The following is a 19,037-nucleotide window of genomic DNA, read 5'->3' as shown; positions in this document are numbered from 1 at the left end:
TTTCAGCAGATTCAAATTTAACACAAAGATTAACAGAATAATAATTAAATTTACAAAAATAGTGCTTCATGAAAGACCAAGGGAAATTGTTAATTAATGAATGCTTGTTTCTAGGCCCTGCTACTTTGCTTTGTGTCTTCTTATTTATTGCTTCCCTAATGAAGTAGATGTTATATTCCTCATATAAATATATTTATTCAAGTAATCGCTACACCCAACATGAGGCTCGAACTCACGACCCCATGATCAAGAGTCTCTAATGCTCTTCTGACTGAGCCAGCTAGGTGCCCCTAGATGTTATTTTTTTTAAAGATGAGGAAGCAGAGACTCCCAGGGGTTAAACAACTTGGCTCATATCATAAAGCTTGTAGGAGGAGCAGTTGGGATTCCAGTTCCGGCAGGCCTGGCTCCTAAATCCATGTGCTTTCCATTATTCACCCAGTCCTTGAAGTTTTCTTATTTCTCTGAATATCAAATTTCCTAGCTCAGTTAAACATGATTTGATTGATCAGCATTTGGCTTCACTTGGCTTTTTAGAAACTCATTCAATTATTGATTCTTTCAGCTAATATTTATTTTGGTATCTCCCATATGTCAGGCTAGGCACTGAGCATATAAGATTAATGAGATGTGATTCTTGTTCTTGGGAAGGTTTCAGGGAAGAGACAGACATATAATTAAAAAAAAACCCTTTTGATCCAGTTTGAGAGCCACACTAGAAGTACAGTAGGACCCGTGTCCCCATCCGTGGTTTTGGTTACAGAATTTCAGTTCCCTGTGGTCAGCCATGGTCTGGAAGCAGATGATTCTCCTGGAGTATCATAGCCTAACACTGTATCTCAATGCTTATGTCATTCACCTCACTTCATCTCCTCACACAGGCATTTTATCATGCCACATCATCACAAGAAGGGTGAATACAGGATAATGAGGTACTTTGAGAGACACCGTATTCACATAACTTTTATTATAGTATATTGTTATAATTGTGCTATTTTATTATTAGTTATTATTGCTAACCTCTTACTGTGCCTAACTTATAAATTAAACTTTGTCATAGTTATGTATATATAGGATAAACATAGTATATGCAAGGTTTGGTGATATCTGTGGTTTCAGGCATCTGCCAGAGGCTTTGTAATGAAGTCCCCATGGATAAGGGTAGACTACTGTATGTCAGGTTTCATGGGTGAAACAAAAAAGCAAGTAATTGACATGTTTGTGAGAAGAGGTTGTGTTTGGTAAAAGGTTTTTACCAAAAAACAAAAAAAAGAAAGAAAGAAAGAAAAAGAGCTTTAACTGGAGTCTCAGAGGATAGTGATGATGACAATGATGATACCAGTGAAAATAGCTAATAGTTTTTAACACATAGTATGTTCTTGAAAGCTACCTGATTAAAGTCTTCCTTCATTCAACCTCTCAATCTCTAGGTGTTCTTCCTTTTCACATCTTGTGATGAGGAAACAAAGCCACAGGGAGTTAAATTAACTACTAGGTAGTAGAAGTAGGATATAAATCAAAGTTGGCTAGTTCCAGAGCAAGCCCCATTCTGTGGTTCTGTTTAATTGAAGCAGTGCTGAGTGTGTGTTTACCTAGAAGATGGTCTGGTTAGGGTAAAGGGAAGGTTGCTGATTTTGGAAAGTTTTACCTAAGTGAGCAGCATGTGTGCAGTCAAAGAGATAAAAAACCAATGTGGCATATAGTAGAGATTTGTAAGGAGTTGCATATGGCTGAATGTGCCTTGTGTATTGAGGGTTGCGATCAGGAAGGACCTATTTGAAAATGGTAAATTTAGATTTGGTGACATTGAAGGATTTTAGGTAAGGGAATGAGAGGATCTCATCTCTTTTCATCTAAGGTATACACAGGGAATGAGGAAAAAGTCTAGGTATCAAAGTGATTTGAGTCAAAGCCCTCAAAATATGTTAGTAGCAGGAATTTGACAACCTCAACTTAAAATTATTTTAATAGCATACATTATTTATCTCAATATTTAAAGATGTGATAACTTCCACTTTTAAAGCATGCTTTCTTTCTAGTCAAAGCACTTCTAACAAAGAGATTAGACCAGTCCTTGGAACTGAAATCTGCAAGTGCCATGATCATTTATGCAGGTTTCAGACAGACCATATCACCTGAGATAGGCACTCATTCTAGATGTAAGCTTCAGATCAGATTGCTTTCTCCTAAAAGAGGGCCTCATGGAGAATTTGTAAGTCATAGATTTAGCTTTTATGTGTTTTTAGAAGCCCATTCTAATGTTTCACAGACTATAACCCCAACTCCAGGCTCCTGAGCTCACATACATGCATTGACAACCCATTTTGGGGAGGGAGAGCCATGGTTGAAAGGGCCACCAGGGTTACTGGTTTTGATTGCTGCCTTTCTAGGCACTGCAGCTGTCAGAGGGAATGGACCACCTGAAGATTTAAAGCCAATGGTAGTCTTTGCCTTTCCTGATATTTTCCACCTTACATTGGATCAAGCATTGCCTGACACTGGTGGCTATTTTCCCTGACTTGCATTGCTGTTATATGATGACCTTTTCTTTGTTTATTGTTTTATTTGAACTTGCTGGGAGTTTATATAATTGATGGGCTTGTATGATGTAGCATGTCTGGGAATCTGCTGCTGATATGCTACAATGTCTGAATGTGTAGTTTTTTCTTTCATTCCCCCCACCCCCGCTCATACCCCTGATGTCAGATAGTCAACATCCCAACTGGTTGAGCTGATATGGTAATAGAGATTCTTCCTTATCTTGTAAGCAAAAGGTTCGAGTTAATCAGAGTCACCTAAGGGTCAGCCTATATTAGAAATTTCAACATTTTGTTGACAATCTTTCAAGCTCTGGTATACTTCCTGAGTTTTAGGTTTTGACATATTTCTGAACCGAGATTAGTCTCTGCTTATATTACCTCAGCTGACTGGGGTGTTGAAATGTATAAATTATGCAGTTCCTTACTTATGAAAAATAAGTAGTATATGGTCCTCAGTATATGTTTGCTAGCTAATCACTTAACATTTTAATCTGATTTTTGAAACTACAGGCATTAGAAAAATTGGGATGCCTTACCTCAGTCAGTTAAGCATTAACTCTTGATTTTGGCTCAGGTCATGATATCTTGATTGTGGGATGAAGCCCCATGTCGGGCTCCATACTGGGGGTGGAGCCTGCTGAGATTCTATCTCTCTCTTCCTCTGCCCCTTCCCCCCTACTCATGCTGGCTCCCTCTCCCCCTCTCTCTCTCTCAAACAACAGCAACAACAACAACAATAACAAAACTATAGGCATTAGTATAAGACAACAAAAATGAAAAAAACTCTCACAAATTATAAAACAGTGCAATGTATAGGTTCCCATTTTTGAACTAACGTATACATGATCTTGAATGAAAAAGATAGGGAAGAAAAAATATCAGACAGCAGTAGAGATAATCTGGGTCATGAGGACTTTCTGTGTCATTTCTCTCAATACTAGTACATGTGTAAGTTTTTTTATATTTAGAAAAGTTTAAAAGCACAGGCATGATTTATGATGCTGGCATAACTCAAAAGCTTCTAACATGCAAGAAGAATGAGTGACTAGCAAATAATTCAAACATATATGTTTCAAATAAAGAAGTTAATTGTTGACATGGTTAAGCTTTAAGTTTCTTAGTTGTCTTTTAAAATTAAACTGTGTGTGGGTTTTGTAGCAATGACTGAGATTCTTACATCTTGGCACTAAGGAATCAGGCTTGGTAAGTCACTACTTTCATATTCTTAGAGCCTTATTCAAGGCAAGCATTAAAAACGGGTTTTGGGAATTGATATGCAAACAGATCTACTCGTGATGCCTCTTGCTCACCTGTGATGTTAGCCTTAGTCTTATCTCAGAACCTTCTCTGTCAGTCAGCCTTGTCCAACATCTGTTGGAAGCCTATGGTGTGCCAAAACTCATGACAGGTGTCCAGGATAAAAAATGCATGGTTCCTCAAGAAGTTCACAGTTGCTTTGAAAAAGAATCCAGGGTAAATATTGAATTTCATTGCTTACATGTGTTTTCCTATAGAGAAGGAGATAGTTTCTAAAATGGGTTATGCTTTGCCATCCCTTCTGAGAAGTGCTCTAAAACAAGGCATAAAAGCCAGGTGATGCTGTGATTGAATATTTTATCAAGAACATCTAGTCAATCATTAGGCATCTAGTTTGGTGCTAATTTAGCAACAATTCTCCATGAATGTTCAGAGTTGAGATTTTCCTTTGGTTCCTTGAGAGTGGATCTGGAAATCTGCAGGCAAGAGCTTAAAGTGTCTGACTTGGTTGAAGGGCTTGATATGGAGGGGCTTTTTTTAGGAGTTTTCTGTGGGATTTTGTTAGTTCTTCTGGAAGTTAGTTCTTCATCCCTCTTCATGGAATAAGACCCTAAATCAGGAGCTTGCACGAGATAAAAACCAACTAATAAGCAGTTGAAGTGGGCAAGAGAAATTTCAAACTCAAAGGACATTTGTCAAGGTTTATCAGTGTCTTAGTTCATTTGGGCTGATTCAATGAAGTAACACAGACTGGGTAGCTTATAAATAACAGAGATTTGTTTGTCAGAGTTCTGGATGCTGAGAAGTTCAAGATCAAGGCCCCAGCATGGTTATATTCTGGTGAGGGTCCTCTTCCTGATTTATAGCCAGGGCCTTCTTGCTGTGTTCTCACGTGATGGAAAGGGTCAGGGATCTCTCTGGAGCCTATTTTATTTGGCACTAGTCGTATTCATAGGTTCTCCACCCTCATGGTTTAAGTATCTCCCAAATCCCCACCTCCTAATACCATCTGTGAGGGTTAAGACATCAACATATAAACTTGGGGGGCCACAAATATTTACACTATGGCCATCAGGTACTCACTGGCCCAGAGTAGTCCCAAGTTATCAGGAATGGCTGGATCTTTGTGATCAGAAAAAACAGTAGGGGATGGGATGTATATAGTCATGGTACTCCAGGTTGCTCCTTGAGTTCCATATCTCCTACAGCAAATATGTTGTTGTGTATATGTCTTGATATGCAAGATACTCAGAACACCAAACTTAAAAAAATAGAAAAATATGTCCCAGAAACTTTTCAAAGGTAGAGAAATATACTATCCCTTAATGCCACTGTTTTGAGTAAAAGTATTCAGATTTTTGAAGGAACTTAACATTTTCCTATAATATTTGTATTCATATATAGATTTGATTTATCTTTCTATCACTGATCTCTTCATCTATCTGGGTTTGATCTTCATACATATATGAATTTGATCCAGCTATTTGGCTTTAGCTGCACTCTCATGTGTTGAAGAGTAAAAGGTAGGGCATGATTTTAATTTAGCATTTTAGTTCACAGGATACAATTAATAAGTGTTAAATAATTTAGAAGGGGAATGAGTCTTTCTGGGTCAGACTTTTCTTCTGAGAAATGACTATATTCTAGATTTTACTTACATCTGCTCAGGATCAGAACTGTGGCATCACTGTGGTTTATTTATAATGTATGGTTTATGTTATGGGAATTTTTTGGGCAGATGACACCAACAAATTTATTGGGGAGCTGACACTTTCACCACTCTCATTCTTTCTTGTTTTCTCTGAGTCCAGACCCCAGGAGAATATGTACGTTGGATTCATGTTTTGTATTTTTTGAAATCATGTTACAAAATACATGGAAACAGGAAAAAAAAAAAGCTTCTCTAGTTTCATCTTAATTTTCTTTTCTATTGTTTTTTATCTAAATTTTCTGACTTGAATTTATTTTATAAGATGGGAACACTGATATCCTTCTCTTCTGGTTTGAGGATGTAGGCTAGCATATTACAGGCGCTCAGATCAGTTTGTGGAACTAAGTTTTAAGTGCTTAGCAAACAGTAAGGTGTTCAATAAATGTTATGTGCCTTCCACATCTTTTTGGTATATGAAGGTAAATGAGGCACAATTTCTGCTTTTAAGGAGCTTGACATCTTGTGGGAAAGAAATAAAGGTAAACAAAGCCAATGAGACCTCCTTTTCAAGGTGGTTTTTGGGACTAAGGGGGCAGTGTACTAAGGATCTCTGTGTTCTCAGACAGCCAGAACTGTCCAAGTCAACCATGTTATTTACACACTATACAATTGGATGTTTGCCCAAAAGACCTAAAGTCATTGACAACCTAAGGAAATGTTGTAGTGGTGAAAGCTATTAATGTGTACACTGAGTAGAAAACAACGTTAGCTCTGGGTCTGTATTAGTTTACTAGGGTTGTTGTGACAAGGTACCACCAACTGGGCAGCTTAAATGACAAAAACTCATTATCTCACAGTTCTGGAGGCTAGAAGTCGAGATCAAAGTGTCAACAGGGTTGATTCCTCTCGAGGGTTATGAGGAAGGCTCTGTTCCATGCCCTTCTCCAAGCCTCTGATGTTTTGCTAACAATCTTTGGTACTCCTTGACTTCTGCTGCATCACTGAGATTGCTGTCTTCATCTTAACGTGATGGTCTCCTTGGGGCCTTCCTGTCTCTTTAAATGGTGTTCTCTTTTGGGGCACCTGGGTGATTCGGTTGGTTGAGCATCTGACTTCAGTTCAGGTAATGATTTCATGGTTCATGGGTTCAAGGCCTGCGTCCGCATCGGGCTATGTGCTGACAGCTTGCTCAGAGTCTGGAGCCTGCTTTGGATTCTGTGTCTTCCTCTCTCTCTGCCCCCCGGATTCATGCTCTATTTCTCTCTGTCTCTCAATAATAAGTAAATGTAAAAAAATAAAAAAAAATGGTGTTCTCTTACAGATATATTGAGTAGGGGCCTACCATACTCTAGTATGACCTTATATTAACTCATTTCATTGGCAACAATTCTACTTCCAAACCAGGTCACATCATGACCTACTGGAGTGGGGAATTTAACATACAAATTTTGTGGGCGTCACAATTCAACCCATAACAGGGCCCTTTATGATATTAAAAAAAAATGTTTCTTTTTTGTATTTTCCAAGGAACAGACAGGAGCAGCTACAGACACTGGAAATGTATATATATTAACCTGATGAGAAAAATGGAAGAGAAGGGATGGAGCCAGGCTTCATTGGATGCTTTCTTTCTTTCTTTTTTTAAATGTTTATTTATTTTTGAGTCAGAAAGAAACAGAGCTTGAGGCAGGAGGGGCAGAGAGAGAGGGAGAAACAGAATCCAAAGCAGGCTCCAGGCTCCAAGCTGTCAGCACAGAGCCTGACATGGGGCTCAAACCCACAAACTGTGAGATTATGACTGGAGCAGAAGTCAGACACTTAACCGACTGAGCCACCCAGGCACTTCTCATTGAATGCTTTCTATAGCTTAGCCACTATTAAGTTCTTAGTCCACATAATTTCCCTTGACATAATTTAATTCTGATTAAAACATGTTTATAAGATCGTCTTCATGTTGCAGATGCTGAAACTGAAGCTCAGAAATATGGAATAACCACCCAGATTTGGGAGCCGCAAATTGGGTAGAGTGAGATTTAAAAGCTAATATATTGAGTGCTAGGAAACATGTTCTTTCTCTGATGTCCTCCCAAGAAAAGTTGTGATGATAGTATAGGATTGTGAAAGCTAAAGATTCTAGAACACTTTTCACATAAAAAGTGTTTATCCCCAGGTAAAGTAACTTTACCAGTAACATTCTTGGTCATATATTAAAACTGTATAATGGGAGCAGATACCTTGATATTCTCTAATTCTTGCCAAAATTGGTTGATAGGTGGATATTAGAAACCCTTCAATCTAAACTTCAGTTTAAAAAATTTACAATTGTCTACATTTTCTTATCCCACTCATCAGGTTGTTGACCATGATGGGAAAGAGCTGAATTCACAATGGAATGGCAAGGAGATCTTGGGATAGTTCACATGGAAACTTTAGGCACTTAAAATTTGACTTTCTTCTGTTTGGCATTCAACATGTTCAATTTCTCCCCCATTCCCCTTTCTTCTCTATTCTTGTCCTACCACATCCATGTCATGAAAATGGCTACTGAAATAAATTAGTTTAATTTGTGAAATTACATTATGGTTCTCTCTGCTCATGCCAGTTTACCCAGATTAGCTTGGGCAGATGGCTGCGGAGTTTCATTGCTGGTGAGAAAAGGGGTCCTTTCCAGAGATGAAGTACAAATGTGGGAGAAATGTTGTGGATGCCAAAAAGCTGTGTGCCTGAGTTTTTGGGCGAGCAAAAGCAGTGCCGTGCATCAGGGTGACTCTGCCTTCTGAACAGAGGGCTTACTGAGAGCTAGAAGCAGCTGGTTCTGGAGAAAAGATGGCTTGAAAAGAATCAGAGGCATTATGAGTCTTAAATTATTTAAGTTCCTCCTGTGGCAGCGAACTGTAATTGCTTCCTATTTCTGTAAATATTAGCAGCTGTGAGCCTTTCAAGTAAGGAGCTAAAACAGCGCTCAGTGTATCATACTTAAACTCTGGAATATTGTTAAATATCTGACCTTGGGCTGTCAAAGCATACTCATTACCCACACTAGTCCTTCTGCTTGGGAACTGTTGACACACTCTGAACTGGTACATTATTTTCAGGCTCGTCTGTAATAGCCTCAATAGATGCAGAATCGGCAAATGGAATTGTGTGTCACCAAGTAGCAATGTCATGATCCATTTCCTTGAGGGAGGTTGCCTTTGTGCTTGCTGCCTTTAAGTTGTATTTACACCTGTAACTCCACCTTTGGCTGTCATGGCAAAGCCTTTATCAAACTGGCAAAAAGTTAAAACAGGACTAATTCGAATACCAGCTCTTACCTCTTCAGTCTCAGTTGATCCCTCTGCCATATGTTCAGTGGTTTAGTAATACTGAAGTTTTTTTTCCAGCCTTCAGACTCATCATATTCTCACTTGTCTCTTACACTTGGCTTATGCTGAAACTTCTATCTGGAACACACTCTGCTTGTCCCATAACATCTCCATGCTAGCTTCTACTTACTCTGTTGGTGACACCTGCTCTTGGAAGCCTTCCCTGACCTGTATGTGGGCTAGTTATGTCTTCTTTATTATCCCATATGTGTGGGCACTTTAGCCATGAGAGCACACATCATATTGGATTGTAGTAACCTATTTAGTGGTCTTTATCTGCCATTGTATAGCAATGGGCTCCCTGAGGGTAAGAAAAGTATCAGTTCTATTTGTTGTTTTAGTTGCAGGGTCTGTGTGGAGACTGGTAAATAGAAAGTGATTGACAAATGTTTGTTGAGTTGAATTCATACTCCTATATCTAACATTGTTGGGATATAATGCCTTCAGGCTTAGTCTTGAGTAGAACTGCCAAAGCAATCTGTGTATGTGTTAGAATCTCATAGATGTCTTCAGATAACCACTTAGTCTTCTTCCTTATGAATATATTTGTTGGGGATAGAATGTGCCCCGCTCCCATAGATGAATCATGATTGGCCTAAGTCAATTATCAACAATCTCATTTCTTTATGTCAGTGGTTGGTTAAATAGGCCAGATATTGATGAAATATGCCAGAAATTGTTTCATTTCTGGTAGTGAAACATAAAGAGAAGTATGTTGAAGGTTTTGGGAATTATTATTATTATTTTTTACTAATAGAGTGATGTGAGAAGGAATCCATTTTTGCCCTCATTCCTCCTTCTTTTTAAAAGATTTTATTTTTAAGTAGTCTCTACACCTAATGTAGTGCTCAGACTCAAAACCCTGATATCAACAGCCCCATGCTCTACTGAGCCAGCCAGATGCCCCTTGTCCCTTCTCTTTTACTTGTATGCTTTCGTAGAAGATAAAAAGAAATGCTACAACTATTTGGCAACTATGAATAAATAGGACCCCAAATAAAAGCAACACATGAGCATGGGAGATTGGAAGGATGGGCAATTCTTAGGTTCTCGATGATGTTAAGCCATCAAAATAAACCCTGAGACAATTCATTTCTGGATTTCTATAAAGTAAAATACTCTTCTAACTTAAACTATCTTTGCTAGGTTTTCTGTTACCTACAGCTAAAATTATCCTAACAGATATACACACCAAGAAAAGGAAAGTGTGTGCATGGAATTTGGGGCTTATTTAAAAAATTAAGGAGACTATGCTGTGTAGAATTGAGAGAGAGGCAGCATAGAAAATGTCTTGAGCGTGGGGTTGACATATTTTAGTTCACCTGGGTATTTTTTGTGTAATTCATCTTGGATAAATCACTCATCTCTCTGATTTTCTAGTTAGGCAATCATTTATTCAACAATGACAAAAATTATATTTACTGGCCAACTGAGTATTATATACTGTATTGAGTGTTTAGGAAAATGGAGTTAAGCTAGATGATGTCTAAGGTTCTTTATTTGCAAAGCTCTGATTCACCTTTTATTTTTACATCCCCTCTTTTGTTAAGTTTGCTTATTTATTTTTGGGGGGGGAGGGAGTGGCAGAGAAAGAGGAAGAGGGAGAGGGAGAGGCTCCACACTGTCAGCATAGGCTGCACACTGTCAGCACAGAGCCCCATGAGTGGCTTGAACTCACAAACTATGACAACATGACCTAGCCAAAATGAAGAGTCAGATGTTCAACCAATTGAGCCATGCAGGTACCCCTATTTTCAACTATCATTGAACATAGTTTTAGGAACTGTGAGTCTATAAAAATCCTATATATTTTATCCCCAAATATGCCTTGATTCAAATAATGTTTATCATTGGCCTTTCTCCTCATCCAAATTTTTTGTGGCTCTCTGTCTGAGAGAATTTAAAAAACAAAACCAACACTAACAAAACCCACAAGCATCTGTTTCAAGCAAGCATGCTCATGAGTCACATCTTCTTTTCTGCAAAGCAAAGTCTCATGAAACCAGCTGATTAAAAGGAACCCTTAAAGAGGAGGCAATCTGTTAAATTTATTTTAGGTCTAGCCCCCTAATTTCCATTCCATTTGCACTCATTTATTCAGCCACCAAGTCCTGGCAGATGCAATCTATTTAGGTGACCCTGCTCAGGCTCACCTCTGAAATTTCCTGGCTGGAGAAAAAAGGCTATTGAGCTGTCATCTGAGGTGTTAAAGCCACTGCTGACCACTGTGGATGATTTCAAACTGGTTCATCATGGCCTCACCTTGATTAGGACAGGGCTCTTGAGTCAAACTACCATGACCCTGTAAGTCATCTGTATGTGGTAACCCCACATTCTCGGTAGTTATGGTAGGGTGAGATTACCATTGTGACAGGCTGTTAAGTGGAGAATCAGCCATACTTAGTTGGGGCTTAAGCAACTTCTGGAGCAGAAGTAATCATCACTCCAATGGGACAGAGGATTATGAAGAACCGACCAATAGCAGTTGGTGGTTGTGAATTTTAGGATATTGATTTGGCTGTTGAGTGTAAGCCATCTACGGATCCATGGATCCCTGGATACATCTGGTGGATCCATGGTATGGGGACTCAGCAGCTTCTGAGTACCTTCTACAGCTCTTTTGTGTGTGGCAGGTGCATTCACCATGTCTGAAATCCAGCAAGTGGGAAGAAAGCAAGAAAGAACAATGGAATTTCACATGTCTTATTTTTTTATGGATGTGACAAGAAAGTTGCACAAGTAACTTCTACTCATGTTTCCCATTGCCACATCTGTTAATTTTAGAGAAAACTGGGAAGTATAGTCTTTAACCTGGCAGCCATGTACAGAGAAAAGACTTGTATTATTATAGAAAAATGGATGTGGGGTGGGAGACCAGAAATCTCAGGCACAGCAGTCTTCAAAGGATGGCTACATGAGTAGCATCTATGCAGCCCTGGATTCTTTATGGAATGATTCTGGATGCAGCAACAGCTGTAGTTCCCCTCTTACACTTCCTTGTTTGTGTTTTGTCTCTTCTTCCAACTTGCTTCCACCTTGTAGGGGCAGAAAAGCCTATTTTATCATAGGACTTTTCTATACCAGGCTTAGGTCAGTGATGTTTTTTATGAGTTAAACAGTATTTGCACAATCGCTTATGTTTTTACAATTTGGAGAACCCGACTGACACCTAAGCAAATGCCTTCAAAATATAGTTCTGTACCAGCCTTTCCCCAGATGTGTAGCAGAGCCCTTTGCCTTTAAAGGAGAGAACAAAAACCTGGTCTCAGCTGTGAAGGCATGAAAAGACATTTAGAGGCAGTTTTTTTGCCTGGTGAGGATGTGTTCTCTGGAGATGCATGTGCCTTATTAAGAAAAACCAACCAAACTGCTTTTGGTCTCTATTTAAGATTTGTAAAAGACAGCAGCAGGTAACTTGCTCATTGCATATTCTCCAGACACTTCTACTCTCCCTGAGAGCTAAGGAGAAATGACATGTTATCTGTTTCCTGACAACATGATCCTGGAATATTCCTCCAAGAACAATTCTTGATATGTACTTTATTTTGTCCTTTTAAGAGATACACTACTAGGGAATTTAAAAGTTGTAATATTTCATACATGAGGGATTTAGATTTTTTCCTGTGCCCATTATTTTGGTTGTGAATTGGTGACATTTGCTCATTCCCCAATGGATTGCCAATATTTCCTTATAGTATTTCATGAGCAGAGAGATCTATGGTCTGGTTTCTTTAGTGAGTGAAGGGAAATTTTGAGCAGTCCTTCTATAGCATTCTATATATAATTAATAGTTTTAAAAACGTGAACAGTTTATTTGGTTCACTTATGGTTGTTTAAGGAAAGGCAGCCATTGGTGGAATTTTATTTTCTTATTGTGTGGTAAGATTCACAAGGATTTTTTTTTGTGGAAACATGAGAAGAATCAGGACTAAGTTGGTGTTATGTGGGAATGAGCAGTGGGAGAACATCTGGCTCCCATTCTCTTATAAGGTTCTCTTGATTTTTGGTTCTGAGTTGGTCAGAAAATGCCATCTTGCTACTAAATGTCAGCATCCTCTTTTCTAGAGGTGCACTGGACTATGGATCTCTACCATCCTCTTCCATGTGCACAAAGCTTGTGTCCTATGTCTTATGTCTTCAGAGGCCCGTTCTCTGTGAGGTAAAGGGCTGATAATCATAGAAGATGCTCTAATGGTGGGAACATTGGGTACTTAGGTAGTTGTGCTGAGGACATGTTTTTGGGCAGATTTTTTTTTACACTCCCGTGAGGCCCAGTCCTGTCTGATTTCAGAAACACGGAGTCTCTTGGGATAAAACAACTCAAAGATTAAATATTTTCATGTGAATTAGGAGCTTACAGAAACCCGAGGGACAGGATTTTGAGAACAAGTCAGTTCCCTATCCCTCCTATTTTGCCTGGCTTTATTTTATTTTAAAAAATGTCTATCGCTATAAATGGATCTATCTACCTATCTAGAGGATTCTCTATGTAGGTATGCTATCCCAAAATCTGTTTTTTACTACTTAAGTAAAGACTGCAGATTTACTATTTAAGTAAAGATTTGACTGCCAAAATGAGGTTGATATCAGTATAGATTTATTGATCCAGTTTGTCCTTGTGAGACTAATGATCTTTTGTAGAATCAAAGCATTTTTGAAATCTGAAGACTATCTCGTCCAACTGCTTATTTTACACATGATGGAAACTTCGAGGTTCAGAGATAAGTGACTTGCCTAAGGCCACACAAATAAATTGCTCTGTTGCTTTACTTTTTGAAAGTAAACTTTTTTTTTGAAGGATACCTACATTAAGAAAAGTGCAAAGATTTTTCCAAAGAGACTAAATTTTTGTAACTAGCTTGTAGGTCAAGGTAGAAAGCCACACCAGAATTCTCCCCAGTCACTACCCTTTTACCCTCTCCAAAAGGTAACTATCATTCTATTTAAAACATAGCTTAATGTTGCCTGTTTTTTAATTTTATGTAAATTTAATCATAAAGAATCTGTTATTTTTTTCTTTTCTTTTTTTTTTTTTTTGGTCTGGCTCTCTCATTCAACAGGATGTCTACAAAATTATCCATTTTCTATGTTGCTATATAGTCTGTCCATTTGCATTGCAATACTTTATTCCACTGTGTGAATATAATGTAATTTACTTTTCCTCCACTGATTTGTATTTAAATGACTAGAGATTCCTAGTTCTGATTTTCATGTCTGTTTTAATTATTTTGTTTCTGGACAGTAGTATTTCCTCAAAATCAACCTATAAGGCACTTGTCTGAAGTCAAATCCTTAATTACAGCAACTAGGAAGCAAAAATATATCACTACTGATTATTTGGTACAGCAATTCCTGTTTTTCTTCAGCCGGAGTTTCTCTGACTACTGAGAAGTTGGTTGAACAAGAGTTAGATGACATTCTTCCCCTTCTTTTTTATTTTTTATTATGGCCTTTGCTATTAAGAATTGATTTACACTTGGGGTTTTGAACAATTCATGTGAAAGTGGTTTGTTTAGAGGAATGACTTTCCTTGTTCATTTTCTCCAGATCCTCTGGGAGAATCCAGATGGTTCTTGCATTTTTAGTGAATGAACACTTGCCGTCTTGCATAATCTAATTGTTTAAAACTGCCCACATGCTTACCATCTGAAGGAGTGCTGTCTGCCAAAGGTGTCAGGTTATCCTTCATATGGCTTTAAGAAGGAAGACATTTTAGCCTGAAAGCATGGCATCAAAAATCATCTCTTCTGGGTGGCTAAAATGGACAGTTCTTCAACTCCTTTATTAAAAATACAATTCACCAGTCTGAAAAAGAAAATCTAATTATTTAACTGCTAGCAGTTTTCCCCATGGTAAAATAAACTTTAAGTGTTTGTAATCAAGTTAGCTAGATTTTAACCAATTTACTTATTTAACCAAGTATTAAAAAAATCCATACCATACCTTGTAAGTTCTGCTAAACCTTTTTTTCTCATTGATTTTGATTAAATAGCTAATTGGCGGTTGATCAATTGGCATGAGCTGGTTTGGCCGAACCTTCTGTGTGACAGAGCTCCAGGAAGAAGGAACCTAGAGGTTTGCTGACACTCCAATCTATCTTCAATGAAGGCAAGCTGGCTAATAAATATTTAATGGGCAGTTGTTTGCAGTTTAATAGAATTAGATAATTCTATTAGAATCCTGTTTGGAGACCTACAGGTATCATATATCACAGTTGAAGACATGGTTAATAATTTAAGCTAAGTGACTAGTAATTAGACAGTCAGATTAAGCAGGAACTTTTGGTTTTAAGCCATTTGGGAATTTGTGTGTGTGTGTGTGTGTGTGTGTGTGTGTGTGTGTGTGTGTGTGTAAGGGAGAGGGAGACAGAGAGAAAGAAAGAAATTATGTAGGATTTTCGACTGTAAACCATTACAAGGATTAGCTAATGCAGCAAGTTGGGCCAAGCCTTAAACATGATACCAAAGCATGAGGCCCCTGGGGCTTATTTAATATCTCATCCTCTTAGTTAATGAGATGGAAAATAGTTCACTGTTTATCTACAGTAGATTGAGCAGATGTTGCCAATTCTGTTTTATGGAATGTAATCTTGGTAAGATTGTCTTCTGCCCATTACCTTTTCATGGCCTCGATCTCTCTTGTACTCTTCTTATTTGGGGGGATGCAGATACCCTCTTGGCCATGGACTAGATGAAAAAAATCTCTAAGTTAGGACTTAGTGGCCTTTTCACATTCTGAACACCCAGTCACCTCTATTATGGTGCAGTTGGTTGGCTGACATAGAAAGGTTTGCTAACAACACAGGGCTTATAAGATGTGCAAAAATTTATAAAATTTTATAAACTGTGAAGACTGTTAACTCTCCTTCTAATTGCTGTTTATGAATTTCCTCAGGTTTTTGACTTTATTTCATTTGCCTCTTTTATATTTCCGCATTTTACAAATGCATACTATATTAATTGGAACATTGGGTCTAAGAAGCCTAGTATGATCCTTTTTCTTTTCCTGGTGAGCAATTTTAATTTTTCAGAACCATCGAGTAATTGGTATTTTCCTAAATTGAGATATCAGGAGAAAGTGGCTAATATTGGAGCATAAGGTAGTAGAGATTTAAAGACATTAAAGTTACCTTTGGATGTGGCCTACAGGTTGGTTAGGACTTGCCTTTGTCAGTAGCAGAAAGCTCGACTTGTACCAGGCATAAATATATAAAGCCTTCTTCTTTCTTATGTAAATATGTCTGTAGGTGTATGATGTCTGGTATTAGATCAATGGTGCAAAGCATATGAGCTCCAAAGATCCTGTGATTCTGTACTTTTTTTCCTTATGTCCCCAGGTGGCTGCTTCAACATTAGCCATTGTTTGCATTCCAGATAGGAACTAGGAGCTAGAGGTTTCCAAGAAATTTCCAGGAGACATTCACTTATTTCTCATTGGTCACAAATATGTCACACCCATGCCTTTAATTACAGGGGCATCTGGAAAGGTGGGTTTGTATCTCTCTAATTCCTAAAGGAGCAGAAGGTAAGGGAAAGGGAATTTGAATAAGTATTACATGAGCCAACCTACAATATTTGCTATATTCTTTAAGGTAATTTTCTTATTTTGTAGCAAATACTGACATAAACCTATTCTACCAGAGAACAAATCCTTCAAGATTTCTTTAGGCCCTGTGTTCTAAATGCTATTTACAAAGTCTTGCATATGGCATATTGGAAATTCTTGATAAATTATGCTATATTCTTGGGGGAAGGAAGTAGAAAAGGGAAGAATTAGGGACAGAGGTAGAAGGCAGGGACCAAAGGTGATGTTAATTTATGAGTAACTAAAAAAAAATATTATACTGCACCAATCCTTTATTATCCCAGTGATTCTGGTTGAAGTTTTAGGCTCAAAAAATTTTTTCTTTACTTTTGAGAGAGAGAGATGGAGAGAGAGAGAGAGAGAGAGAGAGAGAGAGAGAGAGAGAGAGAGAGAGAGAGAGGGAGAGAGAAAGAGAGAAAGCAGGGAAAGGGCAGAGACTGAGAGAGAGAATCCCTAGCAGGCTCTACACTGTCAGCACAGAACGTGACTTGGGACTCAATCTCACGAACCATGAGATTGTGTGTGACCTGAGCTGAAATCAAGAGTCAGACGCCCAACTGACTGAGCCACCCAGACACTCCTAGGTTCAATTTTATTTATATTCACTAAGAAACTGTTATTATTGAGATGTTATCAATTAATATTGCCACTTGAGTTTTATTAGCCTTTTTTTGGTTTTAATGTTTTAAAAATATTTACTTTCCTATTACCTCAAAGTAATGTACAGCCATTGCAAAAATTTTTACAAAATACAGATAAAAAGAGGAAATATTCAAAACCTCACTAACTGGAAATATTTTATTGTATAATAAGATTTTATATAGTACAAATTGAAGCAAGTGGTGAAATGACAGTGCAAATATCAATGATATATTTCATGTATGGATTTGAAATAAGAATTTCTCAAATTAAAAATAAGAGCATGCAAGGGTATAATTTCAAATCTATGGCCCAATAGGAATTACACAGGGGTGTGTAGGGCTGAGGGTTGAAGTCACTACAGTTGGTAATCCAAAATCCCCAGTGTCTTTTGTCAGAATTAGGCTTTGGTGGCTCATTTTTCAACCCACAATCCCAGATATTTTCTTTTGTGTGAGTTGTGTTTACCTAGATAAATATAAGATTGTGATCTATGTGCTTTTTTTTTGGTCAATATCTTATTTTAAATATTTAAAGATAGGATAAGTTGTTATCCTATCTTGTTCCAAGCAGATTTACATGGATCAGTGAGAGAAATGTTCAGAAATACTTGTCATCACTAAAAGTAACAACAGTGGGCCTGCCATACAATTTATTCTTCTTAGGTTTTTTTTTTTTAAAGTAATATAAACAAGGTTCAGAATTAACTAACATTTATTAAGCTCCAGTTATGTTCCACGCATCACGCTAGGCACAATTACAAGCATTCACTCAGTTAGTGCTCAGAAATAATCCTGTGTAGTTATGTTATCTACTCAGCATTATCCTCAACTTCATTTTCTTTTCCTTTCTTTTTTTTGAAGATTTTGTTTTTAAGTAATCCATCCAGCATAGGGCTTCAACTCACAAGCCAGAGATCAAGAGCCACATGCCTCACTGACGAGCCTTCCAGGTGTCCCTCCGCTTCAGTTTCTTATCTTTCATATCTAAGTGGCAAATTGTACTGGCTCTACTGCCAAAGTAAGTCTGACTGATCACTTACTGTCTCTACCACTGTCGCCTTAGTCTACATAACTGCCATCCATTGCATCGATGGCTTCAAGAGCCTCCAGCCTGCCTTTCTGCTTCTACTATGCACCTCTTTCCCCTCCCCGAGCCTATTACCATTTCCTGCAGGAGAGACACAATGGGAGAGTGTGGCCTGCTTAGTACAGGAATGTATTGTGTAGCTCCTAGCATCCAGTTTTTGTGGGAAGAGGAGGAGAAGAAATATTTGAAAGAACTTTGAGTAGTTATAGAAATATTTGAAATAACATTTATTATTATTTTTAGAGGAGTTTTGTACATTTAAATAATCAGACATATAAAATTATAGGAAGCGTATTCAGTTCTTACTGATGTCTAGTCAAAATGGAAGTGTGGAGGAATATGCTTGATTATGTAATTCAAGCAGTTTAAACGCACCATATATTTTTTCTTTTGTGAATCATGCAAGTGATATTTGTCAGAGTTTCTGTCTTAAAAGAGGACAGATATCAGTAACACAAGCAGGGAGTACACTTGTATGTGATATTGCATGTTTTCTGCATCCCACCTTCCGTGATGAATTTTGATCACCATACTAGAAGAAAGACTTGAACTACCTTTTTATTACCCTTGAAAATTAGAGTAAAAACCTATTGTCATATGGACAGGTGATCAAAGAGCAAGCAGATAAAAGGAATAGAACAAAGTTATTACAGAAGTGTTATGAGTCAGTTAGTTAACAAGAACATTAGGATATTTTTCTGAGTTTTGTGGTATTTGTGACATTTGTCAGCATTTAAAGATTTGTAGTTTGCTGTGATTTCTCTTTTTTGATACTCACTTTCATACTTGATTTCGCATTTGAAATTAAAGAGATACCCTCCCTCTATTATATAAGCTTTGGGCTCTACAAAACCTGGATCTTGCTTTATTTTGCTATCCAGAAACTCCCCCTCGTTAGTTTGAAGAGAGTCT

The sequence above is a fragment of the Suricata suricatta genome, chromosome 6 (assembly GCF_006229205.1).
Source record: "Suricata suricatta isolate VVHF042 chromosome 6, meerkat_22Aug2017_6uvM2_HiC, whole genome shotgun sequence".
Lineage (NCBI taxonomy): Eukaryota > Metazoa > Chordata > Mammalia > Carnivora > Herpestidae > Suricata > Suricata suricatta.
Note: the sequence above shows the minus strand (reverse complement) of the source record.